The following is a 12,970-nucleotide window of genomic DNA, read 5'->3' as shown; positions in this document are numbered from 1 at the left end:
GCTGGCTGGTGTGTGGCATGTTGGCCGTGTAACGTGTTGAGGTCCATGGTGTGCACACAAACCCCAGCGTCGCTCAGCTCTGATTTGTGTACGAGCTGGTGCCTGGCTGGACTCCTGTTTGCAAAAGCATAAGCTATCCCTACATAGAAATTAGAAAGGAAAAAAACACTTCACTAATCTGAAAACCTCCTAACTACAGGGTGCCACAGGCTGTGGTGCCAGGGGCAATTTCAGTGCTAATTACCCAGCAGACCAGTCGTCTTGCTGCTGCTTTAAGTGAATTAGCAATGTCTGAGCCGTCTGCCAACGTAACCCATCTGCCCAGGCTTGGATTGGATGGCCTAAAATCCATATAGATTCCTTCCTCCCAAGAATTCATACTTCTTTCATTACATTCCTTGATGTTTCCCCAAGCATACCTGCTCCTGACAAACTTAATTCTGCTAGTTACTTCATTTTCTGTAATGCAAGAGACTGCGGAGCACACCAGTGAGTATCTCACCCTTGGTTAGTGGCTACAAGGTGCAGGGAGGTGGGAGAAATCACTGATATACCTCCTTTCTCAAGTAATAATATTTAAGCTATTTCAAAAGTAGAGTAAGAGAACATGGATAATTGTCCCACTACTGATATGTAACATCGAAGAGAATTTTGCTCCTGGCAGGATATGAATGAAAGTTAATTGTGTTTTTGGAATGAGGGGTGTGACGCCCACTACAGTCTCACTTGTGCATAGTTTCTCCTCTTTTAGTTTTAGCATATTTCAATAAAGTTTCTTGCTAGATTTCTGTATTGCCTTTTCCAGACACCTTTAATTCATTCCACAGAACACCCACTCTCCAGCAGACTTGCTGATATCTCCTTGGGATAGGAAAAAGCTGACAAAATATGACACCCATACCATATATGTGTGACAGAAGGTTTTAATCTTTTTTCTCTAATTATTTCTGTTTGTCTCAGTGACCTGGTATAATATACCTCTCTTGCATATGTCTGTACTCCCTCCTGGAGTCTTCCTTTGGCCTCAGTGGGATAGGAATGAGATTACAGTTTTCACGTTCAGCAACCATAAGCAGAATAATTGACCTATATAATCTAGGGAAGCAATATGTGATAGTTATTTCCGTAATATTTTTATACTGGCAAAGTAACATGACTGTCTGGATCTGTGCCTGTTTTCATGTTAATATAAAAAGTAATCAAATGAACAAGACTTGCCTGAGTTAGTCCCTTTGGAAGGGCAGCTTTCAGCAGAGACTCATGGAAATGAGGAGGATCAAATCTGCTGTTCCTGGAGCTGGGTGCTGAGTCCTCCCCTAAGGTAGGATTGCTGAATAAAGGTTTCATATGTGGAGGATAATTTTGTTTGAATGTTACTGAACCCTGTTTTCCTGTACACAGCAAACATTAGCATTGTGTGGGACACCGACAGTTCCCATTATCAGTGTCCCCAGCAGATGTTGGGTTTGAAATCAGTGTTTTTGCTGTTTCTCTTGTCTCTAGCAATCTGATATGAGTGTGGTTTGGTGTTGTGGAGGGTTTTTTTGTGTGTGGGTTGTTTTTTTTTTTTTTTTTTTTGCATTTGAGTAATTTTGTATTTTGAATAATCTGTAAATTGATGTTCCCTGACAGTTTCTGACTTTTTCTTTCCTCATAACATAAACTTCCATAAGAAGCCTTGTATGACTGTTGATTCTTCCAAGTCACTGAGTCTTCTCTATTTTGTCAATGATGGGGACTCCTTACCTTTAACTCTTCATTGGTTATTTTTGGCAGGGGCCAGACTAATCATCTCATAAATTTCACCTTTAAAGCCTGGTATCTCTCTGAGCTTTCTGGTGAGATACATAATTTTCTTCACATCCTGGCAAGTTGAGATGTCAGGATATGATAATACTACACATAGTAAATTCTTTCTCGTAGATTTTAACCTTTAAAAATGACAACTTTTATTAAAAAAAAAAAACAAAACCACATTTTCTAATAAAGCTTTTTTGTTAATTATTACCACGCAGCATGTTAGCATTTGGTAAAGAATGCTGTCTTGGGATCCTATTAAATTGGGACATCTAAATAGTAGCTATGATGCAAAAGGCAACACTTTTCTTGGGAGGTGGTTTTGAGTATTTTCTCCTGCAGGATACTCTCTACTACATCAGTGATAGAATCTCATCACTTGAAATCATGAGGGGAGGAAGATGAGTGGTGACTTTTTCTGTGCTATTCTCTTTGCTTTGTGCTTATCAGACTTACCTGACTATCAGAGGATGACTTGAAAATCATGATCTGGTTTCTTCTCTCGTAGCTATGTAATGAATTTCTATATTGATTATTCACCATCTCTTACAAAACTGATGGCATAATAACTTCTGCTGAAAGGTTTCCAGGCAGTTGATAAATGGTAAAAGACTTTTGAGTTCAAAAATTCACATTTGTACAAATGGCACAAACACTTTTCCCTATATCAACAACCTGATGCTTCTATGGTTCTTTTTTTGCTGGCCCTGCTGATTGCAAAACTGATATCATAACTAGAATGAAAATAATTCATTTTGAAAAATGTTGATATGAGCAAGAGCCAACCGTGTGGGATGACAGATGAAAGTGGTGATAAATTGTGTGGGTGCTTCTCCTGTAAGAAAGTGTCTGAATCATTATTCATTAAACAAAAAAAGCTTGTTTTCTCTGTTTGCAATATTGGGACTTATTTAAAAATTCCTGGCATGTGATTGACATCCAGTGAGTAATGAAAAGCTTATTTTTGGAAATTAACAGTCGTGACTTCAAAATTACTTGTATTTCACAGTGTTGTGAATAATTGTAATTCTGATCAGGGTTTTTTTCTGACATAAAGAGAAATACACCACAGCGAGCATCCTTATTTAAAACTTAAGTCAGTGGAATACCTGGTCAGATGAATTCTGATCCAATCTACTCAATGCACAGAAGTGCTACAGTAGAGGAGAATTCATTCAGGTTTTGTCTTTTTGATTTATTCTTTCTAAATAATTGCTCATGCTTAGACTGTCACATAACCATGAAAAGTTGTTCATCTGATGTCAAGTGTTTTAATTGAAACCAGTGCTTATTAATCAGGAGCAAAAGTATAGCAATGCACATTTTTAAGCAATTAATGCTGTATGGACCAATTTTTCAAAAGTATTCAAGTAGCAAAAAGTACAAGTGATTAACTTCCATTAATTGTTTTACATTAAAAATCTTTTAAAAGCTTACATAAATGTTAGTCCATATCTGCAGATACATAAATGCTTTTGAAAATATCAGCTTTCAACTGATTATATAAAATTTAATTCTCTCACTTTTTGATGGGTTGGAATTTTTCTTCTTTTGTGCGATGAAAAAGAGAATCGCTTTTTTCATTATTATTTTTGATTTGAATTCAAGCTGGTTTTCAACAGTTAAAGCCCAAATAAAAATATTCCTTCATGGTTTGTTGTGCACAAGAGACTGAAAGCAAACACACCAGAGGAGATCTCAAAATGCCTGTCACAATACAGGGTGAAAAGGCAGTTTTATACCTAGTGCAAAACATGGTGCTGTTGTGTACATCTGTGGAGTGACCCAGGGAGTTAGATGAGATCTGTGTTTTTTCTTGTGAATATTTAAGGCAGCACTTTATCCCTTTTTTAATATAAAGTTTTAGACAAAGTCATAGATGTTTTTGTGCTCTTAATACACTCATGCAACTTTAGGTGGTTGTTACTTCAGATTAATTGTGAAATGGGTTTAATAGTCCATGTAGAACAGAAAAACTTAAACATGATTTAGATATGAAAGGGTATCCCATGTATTTTCAGAAGCTTCACTCAGTCATTTTTAACACCAGAACACCCTGATGAGACTGTGCATACTCCAGATAATGCAAACCTTTACTAGAATACTAAAAAACTCACTACAGGGAATGTAATGGCAATATGAAAACTCACTACAGGATATTCGAAAGCAATCTCAGAACTGCTGTGAGCACTTTAAATGCTCTCTTTTAAAGAGAGACTTAAATCAAGACTTGACTTTGGGAGGTGGCTTGTGCATGGATACTTGGCTACCTGAAGCACTTACCTGATTTGGGTTAGTGTGTCTAAATATGTGCATTTCCCATGTCTCCAAAACTTGGGAGAGGAAGGAGCATAATCTTTTTAAACTCGCTAATGTTCTCGAATGGAAAAACACAAAGCTAAATGGTCAGAAATAAAACACACAAGTTCCAAGTGATGAAGTTCTGCCCAGTATTAGTCTTTTGCCAGCCCACCTCAACTATGTATTTCCTGTGAAGGGAATCCATTTGTTCAGTGAGCCACCAAAGTCGGAGTTGCTCAACAACCACACAGGAATGGGGGGACCTACTGGGTTTTTCTTCAGAGTCCGACAGTAGGTTCACACACTTCATGTTTTGCCTGTGTGCCAGGAAAAGAAGGAGTTGTTTCCAAGCACAGGGACCTGGGGACTTCCACATCATTCCTCTGCACAAAATCCTTGTGTGTCAAAGCCATGCTAGTTTTTGTATTGTTCCCTGTTGCTCCAGGTAAATAGGTGTTACTTGTTCTACTGAGGGTAATGGGATTTTTAATATATTTGGATGTTCTCTAGAAATCTTTAAAAATCATATCTAAGTTGCGGAACCATTCATTTCAGGAATGCCTTCTAACACTTTGACATCCTTCAATTCTCTATCACGATAGATGTCAGAAAGATGTGGGTAATTTTCATTGCTAAATGAAATTTTAGGACTTTGCTCTAACACAGAAGTGATTCAGTGCACTTTTCCCAAGATGCTGGAGGTTCTTTTAAAATATTATGTGCCTTACTGCAGGTTTAGCAATTCACAAAGCACAATTGTGAGTATAAAACCAAATAATGCCTTGATCTGGAAACAGAAAGAAAATTTCATATTTCCAGACTGGAAAAACACTTGTCCTGTTTTATTCCTCAGCTAGATTATCTCTTCTATCTACTGTTTGCAACTAAAAACCTGTAAGATACATGCTTTTTTTGGGGGGAATGTGTATTTTTGAGCCATTTCTTGGAACTTGTGCTGTTTTGATGTAAACTGAATGTAAAATGAACATTCTCCCTGCTGTTTCGAACTGAGAGAAAGTATCACTGTGTTTATCAGACACATAAACATTACTGGTGCTTGATTTCTGGATTTATCTGCCTTGCTTACGTAACACGCTTGGGAATGTGTTAAAGAGTTATGTGATGGGCTAAAGCAGAAGATCATTAAAGCAGGAAGCTTGCTTCTACAATTGTGAATCTGGGTGCTCTGAAATAGTAGTAGCATCATGTTTTCCAGGAGACCTTTTTTATGGCTGACTATCTCATCGGTAAGGCTCTCTTAGGAGGCTTGAACAAGGTCAGCAGCATGTTTATCTGTTTCAGTCTTCTGATTTCTTAACTTGCAAGAATAAAGCTTGCTTCATATGAATTTCCCAGGATTCACCATGTGGAATAATACATAACTCTAAAATACCTTGCTGCTGTTTTGAGATTTCTGTTTAAATGTAGTAAAGGGAATTGGAAACAGAAGTAGCAAATTGTAAATTACTGTTTTAAGATTGAACGGACAGTATTTTGGGTTTGATTGTTACCATGTCAGAGCTGTGAACTCCCTTGATCAGCGATATGGAAAACTTTCATGTTTTTAGTCAATCCTCTACCATGATCGATGTACTTTTTATGTTTTAGTTTTCATGCAGACTCACCTCTTACTGCAAGGCCCAGAGCACACCAGTGTCTGATGGGATGCTGGGCTCTCTTGTTGTGCATTAAGACATGCAAACCAAAAGTGTGGGAGCCCTAGTTGTGTTGATTGTGTGAAATCAGGTGATATTGTCCCTCAGCTCCTCCAGCTGTACAGGAGACAGGCTACTTGCAGAGTGCTATATTTTATCACCAGAGTGCTTTCATCATAAGTCCTGGAAATTATGGGTTTTCAAATTATCAAAAATTATGGTCTAGGAGTTATGTAGTATTAGTGGTGTCTGTGCACTACTGTGTATTTAGATGATCTAGACACATCTTATTCAGTAATTTTTGCCAGTGTTTTAGTCTATGAAACAGAGTATCCTCATGAATTTATCATTATTTTCCTCCAGCACCTGGAGTGAGGTGGGAGGGTATGACCCTTTAACCCTGTGTGGGCATGCAAAGTGGAAAGATAAGCTAAAACACTTTGCATCACTCATCCATAAAGGCGTCAAGTAAAAGTTGTGCCTCTGTAGCCAAACAGGCAACTACATGAAGCAAATGCAGTGATAAACAGCTGTTGGTTTAAAAAAAACCCAAAAAGGAAATAAAAAGGCAAACGTCATGTTTATCTGGTTATACCAAAGAGGTGGAGTAGAAGTGCTTAAGAGAATTCTGTCTCCAGTCCTGCATTGGCACAAGTTTTTTGTTTTAATTGCTCCTGAGTAGGAGGAGGATTTAAACAAAGATATGTGGGCTGAGGATTGTCTTCTGAAGTTTGGTTGCAGCTCAAAGGACCTCCCCCCTGCCTCCAATTTGCCTCTTAGTTGATATGGAATGCCTTTCCCTAACAGATCCCTGGAGCAGGTTCCCAAGTGTGCTGTGGTCTATGGTTTGTCCAGAGCTGTGTCCCTGAGTCAGTTCACTGGGGCAGTTTCCAGGCAGGATCCTGTGTGTGCCAGAGGGGGTTAAGCAAAACAAAACCAAAAAACCAACACTTAACAAAGCCTACCTAGAAATAATAATTAAGTAGGAATGCATTGTATCATGTTAGAAGTGCTTCGTGTTTGTCTTCAAATTTAGTTGAAGCAGTATTGTTTGCATGTAATGCTTTCATTCCATGTGCCTAAAGATATGAATCTAAGAGACTGTGATCATTTGCTTTCCGTTTATTATTCGAGGTCTTTCATCATGAAAGTTCTCGTTTGCCCCGAGGGAAATGTAATTTTAAATACTTTGCCAAATCTTCCTGTAGTGGGAAAAAAAATTTGATTTGTTGCTGTATCATTTCAATGGCTGTTCTGCTGTAATGAATTGTCTAAATTGTTTTACTCTACATCTGATGATAAAGCCTTTTAAAGAAACACTTAAAACCGTATTTTTATTAATCTCTATTAATTTAATAAGAACATTTGAAAAAAACATTATTTAGAATATATAAAACAAATGTACATATGGCAATGATTGTCAACCAGTTGTAATTTTAAAGGGTTTATTGTGTTGCCTGTGCTTAATGCATCCTGGGAGAAAAGGTGTCTGTGCATGCAAAGTTGGATTTCCTGCAAAGGAAACACACACATTATCATAAAAGGTGGCATTTATAATTGATTGTGCAGTCTGTTCTGAACTCATGACTGAAACATAATATGAAGTAGGAGTGTGTGACAGTGGCATCACAGTTTTGTCACAAGCCATTGTCACCGGAACTGTTGCGTTTCTGTTTTGATTGAAATGAAACAAGATGGAGAAGTCTGATTTAGATAACACTGCTGGAAAGTATGTACTCATACTGAGGGAATGGTTATCAAAGGTTTCTAAAGGCAAGGATAGCGAGCCCTGTAACACATCATGCACATCTCTTAGGTGCCCCAGCCTCCCAGGGCAAAAGCATTTATCCAGGATTGTGCCTTGGGGCAGCTGTGAGCTGGAGTGGGGGCCCTTCAAGCTCTGCCTGTGAGCTGTGTCACTACTCAGTTGAAGTAGTGGGCCTTGAGGAACATCATCCACATCAGAGATGGGCATTTTCGAGTTGAGTCTGGGCTGAAAGTGAAGCTTTGGATAAGGCAGATGAGCACTTTGACCTTTTGCTGTGTTGTGCAATAGTAGAGACGACACTGGCTTTTCACGGAGCTGGGTGAAACAGTGCAGGGTTTAAGGCCTTGCAGGCTCTGTCAGTGTCTTTTAGGCTTCTTTGCCTGACAGTGATCTGTGCAGCTTTCCAGCCTGAGCAAGCTTTGAGACCAAGTGTGGAGCGGTGCCTGAACCTGTAATCTGGGCTGGACTGAGCTGGTTTGGCACAGCTACGCTGAGTGACTTTGTATCTTTGTAGTTAATCTGTAACACAGAACAACGCTGCCTGTGAAGAACCGAATTGATCATACTTCGATTTCCTTTTAACTTTAAATGATATTTGAAGCCGTTTCAAGAGCCAAAAATCCATTCTTTCCCTTTGCTACTGAAATTCATTATTTCTAAATACTTCTCAACTGAAGAATCTTACATTTGATTTGACATACATGGCCATGAAGCTGGTTGGGTGTTTGAATATCCTGCATTGGTATTTGACAAACATTTGAGGGGGTGTTGTTTTCTCAAGTCCTGATCATTGTAAATCGTGTCTCAGTTATGCCTCTATAACAATTAAGAATGAAGTCAGATACTGCTGTAGATTATTCTGCATATGGGGCTTGTCATGTGGCACATAAAGTAAGAGAGAATGACAAGTCTAATAAGACTCAAGATCTGAGTTTTGGGCTGATGCAACAACACTCATTTTGAGGGGAAAAAAAATTATTTCAGTCTGTTCTCATTAGTGAATTGAAGACTGAAACAGCTGATTTTCCTGCATATGGCTTAACTGTTCTTCAGGTTCCAGTGTTGCTTTTCACTCTGTCATAAATGTGAAAATGGTTCAGGTGCTGCAGATGGGTGCAGGTTCTGTTTCCCACTTGCTGGATCGAGGTATGAATCTGTCGTCTGCTTTGACATGGTGAGATATTTCACTTGGGAATCAAAGTGCAATTTCTAAAACAAAAAGTACTGAGCTAACCAGCAACAGAAGTGAGAGGAAACTTGAAGTTGTTTCTCAAGTGCAGAAAATCACGTTGAGCTGTGCCAGCAAAGACCTATGTATAAGTGCTGCTTAAGCTTCCTAATTCATCTGACTCCATCATTTTGAAGTGCAACTCAGCTGTCAGAGAGGGAATGACAAGACCCTGGAAGTGGTCACCTTTCCAGCTGGCATATTGCTCCCAGAAGAGGCCTCGCATCTGTCCCTTGAGAGACAGACGTATGAAATGTTTGAAGCTTTGACAAACTCAAATGCAAATAACGTTGCAATAAATGTAGTGTAAGATTAGTCACCTGAATACATAACTGGGAAAGTGGTTCTGCATGTACTGCTCTGGGTGGATTTTTATTAATGGGGCTGATAGGATCAGCTGGAGGTGATGCATCCCCATAAGTAAGGAAGAGTGAGTAGGATTTCACTCCAGAGTACAGAAGGTGCTATCCAAAATTGCAAAGAAAGTGTGACAGAGCATCGATTTGCTACTTGTTTCAATAGCAACAGAAATATTAATAATGCATTCACCTTACATAAAACATAGAAGTTTAATTTCTTTCTTTTGTGTGTGTCTGAAGGTATTCAGGCCTCAGCCTCTTGGCTGTTATTTTGAAGAAAACAAGCAGTGATCTCTCAGGGACCAGGATGGTGTGTTCTGTTTCTCTCAGAGGCTGTATTGGCTTGCCAGAGCTAAATGTTCAGCTATTATGCAGATTTGCACAGAGTGCAAGGACTTTGATCTTGACAAAACTCATAGTTTGCCGAACAATATTATCTTGAGAGTGATTAAAACATGCATAAAGTGGTGTCTTGCTACTTCTCATTCTCTCCCCACCCTTTACTTCCCCCTCAACCATCCACTGCTGACGTCATTGCTGCCACTACGAAGATCTTGGTTGCTTTCAGATGCTGTCACCTGCATAACAAAGTTGATGGAGTTGTGTCGTTTCTGAGCCTTCAGAAGTGTTAACAGATGTGCCTATTCTTGAAAGCCAAAGAAGGTGCAGCATGCGAGAAACCTAAACTCGCTGTAGAAGCTGCAGGAGCTAAGAGAGACCAAATGTAGATGGTAGGATAAAAAGCTGAATTTCTTTCTATCTTAAAGCTTCTTAAAATTGAAAACTCTTTTTTATGTTCCAAAGCTATTTGAGCTATGTGGGTAGACTTGGAAGGAAGCTTGGTCTGCATGATGTGAGCTGATGGAACTGTAGTATTGGAAACACGTAACTGTGGTGTGCGTCACACTGGTGCGTAACTTCCACTGATGGATTTGTGCCTCGTGTTTGCTGAAGGGCAGAGTTGTGCTCAAAATCTCACATAGGAAAGGTGTGATTTCAGAAGTCACTTCAATTTATATCAAGAGCTTGCGAGCTTTAGATTGCAGGTTAAGAAAAGCCTCTTCCCCAGGAGGGCTGTGGAGCAGGTCAGCAGAGAGATGTGCAATCTTCACCCAGGGAGGTTTCCAGGTCAGCCCCAATCCGGCATTCCAAATAGCTCGCCTTGGAGGGGGAGGTTGGACTGGATGACCTTTGGAGAGAGATGCCTTCCAACTGCCATTTCAGTGGGTCTGAAAAATGCTAGCAGTGCATTTCCTCAGGATAATCTTGTGAGAATAAGCTTGCCTTGGAGTATCTGCTTTGTTGGGATACTGAAATAGTTAATACACGAATTCAGTCATGTATCAAATAGTGGGTCAAGTACATTTTCACTCTGTCAAGATGAAAGATCAGATGTTTTTTCTTTGGTACTGGCTGTACTGTAACCCACAAATGAATAACCTTGAGGAGTCCTGAAATTCCATAGATTTCTGACAGAGATTGGCAGAGTTTAGGTAGTTACAGGGGTTCTTTTCAACCAGAAGAATAACAAAGCAACACTGTTTGAGCACAGATATCATGAAATATTTTGAAGGTAGGGCTGACACACAGATACCAGCAGGTTGTGTGTTCAACACCACAGACTTCCACAAGTGATTTACCAATTAAAAATAGTGGAAAGAAAAATTGGACATATTGAGACATAAACCATGGGATGGGTTTGATGTAATGTTTACCTTTCCTTTGCATTAGTCATGTTTTAAAGTATTTGGAAAATGCTGTTGGTTGTTATGAGTAGGCTGAAAAGCTTTCTGTGGGATTTCCAGCATATCACAATATTAATTTAAGCTTGAAGTCAGAAGTCATAATTTTGTCTCTCTCCCCTATTTTAACCATCCCACAACAGATATGTTACATTAAGTGTTACAGCTCTGCCTGCAAGTGAATAAAGTCCTGTCAATCAGAGTTGTCCAAAGTCCAAAATTTCTGCCCTATGCTTCTCCGGGGAAAAAGAAATTCCAGTGGGAGGTTGAAAAATGAAAAGTGTAATGGGAAGATTTTCTCTGTGACAGTATGGGAAGAAGTACCGTTTTTGCCTCATTTTCGATGTATTTTTGTGGTGCCCAGTCATGGGCACTACAGAAGTAACTTCCATATGTAAGGGAAGGGCACTAAGTCCTAGGATACATCCTTTGTGGGCTTTATGGTGGGTAAGATGAAATAGGGGAAACCTACGTGTACAGACCTCAACCAAAGCTATTTCATAATGAAGTTGCAGAGAACTGTGTTGCTTTGATTGCTGCTTGTTTTAATCTAAGGTTTTGCTCTGATGCTCTAGTTTTAACTGGGGTTATTAAACTCGTTTTCCCAAGGAAATATTGAAGAGAATTTCCTGAATTCCAAAGCATTTTTTAGCAATAGTTTCCCTGCAGCTGAGGCAGGAACAAAATCAAATTTGCAGCTTAGTATTGAGAATTTGAATGATAAAATGATACAATGAAGTACAATGATCTCTGAATTCATAGACATGTCTTGAATGTGCTTATATGCTGGGTACTTTCAGAAATGTACAGAAGTGCATTTACAGTATATACTGTAGTGCAAAATAGGGAATTATATGCCAATTCCTCATAGATATGCTGCTTGTAAAAAATATAGTTTATTTAATCTCCAGTTTCACCATACTGTCCAAACCAAGGAGCCTTTCTTCTTAGAAAATGTTCCATATTAGAAAATTCACAGCTTTGACAATAGACTTTGATCTTCACTGTAAAATGAAAGGAGGAGGAAAGCTTTCACACCAAAATGCTAATAATGTTCTTTGTTAGTGCCTTTGTATTGCATGTTAAGTAGATGAGCCTATGAGTCCAAATTCTGCAGCTTGTAGGCATCCACCTTCCCATAATCCAGTCATTTTTGGACTGTGAGGTGGACTATACTTTTTTCAACTGGGAAGAATGCTGTTTATCCTTTGTAAAGTATCTGCCCTAAGTGTGTGATGGGTACACTGTCAATACACTGTTTCTGTATTGTTAAATGGGTTTATTGTATGAGTAATAATTACTCTTTAAATGTCTGAGGCCTAATGATTACATGATGGGGTTTTTACATTGTGGTTTATTAAGTGGAATGCTTGTGTTGTATTCCAGTCTCTTCACTCTCTCCAGGGAAGAAAGGAATTAAAATCCAATTTGTTAGGAAAGACCTGTATCTTTTAGGGAAGGGAAAAAACACCCAAACCAAAACACACAAACCCAAACAAATCTTTCCTAGCAAATGATGCTGGACTTGCCCATTTTTATAGTCCTTTTGAAAGCATGATGACAGGGTCAATAGGCCTGTGTGTGTTTTCAAATTATTTGCAAATTGCTGAATTCTAGACTTTCTAGATTTTTTTTTTTTAAAATCTGCTTATTTTTGTTTATACTTTGAGTCCATTCAGGGGTTAGATGTCATTGCAGTGAGCTTCTGGGCATTCTGCCAAGTCTTCAGTATTGTCAGAATCCTGGATAAAGTACAGAGAAAAATGCTTGTCTATGTTTCCTTGTAAAATTTTACAAGTGGCCTATAGCCTTGGAAGTGAGACCACCCTTGTTAAAGTAAGAGCACAGCTAGATGGAAACAGGACTGACTCCTCTTTCTCTGATTATCTGTACAGGTGGTTAGAATGTGCAGATCCCTTTGACATGCAAGAATTGTAAATGTGCATGAATTAATAAGAAAATCTGAGCTAGAGCTGTTGGGTGTTGGCAGCCACAGCGTCTGTGTTTAATATTGTAAAACTGTGTAACAGTGTAACTGTTAAGATAAGTGAAGACAAGCCTTTTTTGAAGGATCAAAACCATCTGAAATTTTAGCAGTTCACCATTATTGCCTCTTCCAG

General features: G+C 38.8%; 1 protein-coding gene across 1 annotated transcript in view; it reads left to right on the top strand.

The window, feature by feature from the left end:
• Positions 1-12,970, top strand: part of PRKAR2A (protein kinase cAMP-dependent type II regulatory subunit alpha) — a 60,353-nt gene that overhangs the window by 27,841 nt on the left and 19,542 nt on the right. The window lies entirely within an intron of this gene.

The sequence above is a fragment of the Myiozetetes cayanensis genome, unplaced genomic scaffold (assembly GCF_022539395.1).
Source record: "Myiozetetes cayanensis isolate MyiCay16 unplaced genomic scaffold, myiCay2020 scf18, whole genome shotgun sequence".
Classification (NCBI taxonomy): Eukaryota; Metazoa; Chordata; class Aves; order Passeriformes; family Tyrannidae; genus Myiozetetes; species Myiozetetes cayanensis.
This window is presented reverse-complemented; position numbering and strand designations above follow the sequence as displayed.